This window comes from Camelus ferus, chromosome X (assembly GCF_009834535.1).
Source record: "Camelus ferus isolate YT-003-E chromosome X, BCGSAC_Cfer_1.0, whole genome shotgun sequence".
Classification (NCBI taxonomy): domain Eukaryota; kingdom Metazoa; phylum Chordata; class Mammalia; order Artiodactyla; family Camelidae; genus Camelus; species Camelus ferus.
The window spans coordinates 51,318,141-51,318,412 of record NC_045732.1 but is presented as its reverse complement, the minus strand read 5'-3'; positions in this window follow the sequence as shown (position 1 = coordinate 51,318,412).

Genomic DNA, 272 nt, shown 5'->3' with positions numbered 1-272 from the left:
GATTTTTTTCTCTTTTTTCAAATTTTTTTTTTATTTTTTATTGATTTATAATCATTTTACAATGTTGTGTCAAATTCCAGTGTTCAGCACAATTTTTCAGTCATTCATGGACATATACACACTCATTGTCACATTTTTTCTCTGTGAGTTATTATAACATTTTGTGTATATTTCCCTGTGCTATACAGTGTAATCTTGTTTATCTATTCAACAATTTTGAAATCCCAGTCTATCCCTTCCCACCCTCCTCCCCTGGTAACCACAATCTGTAT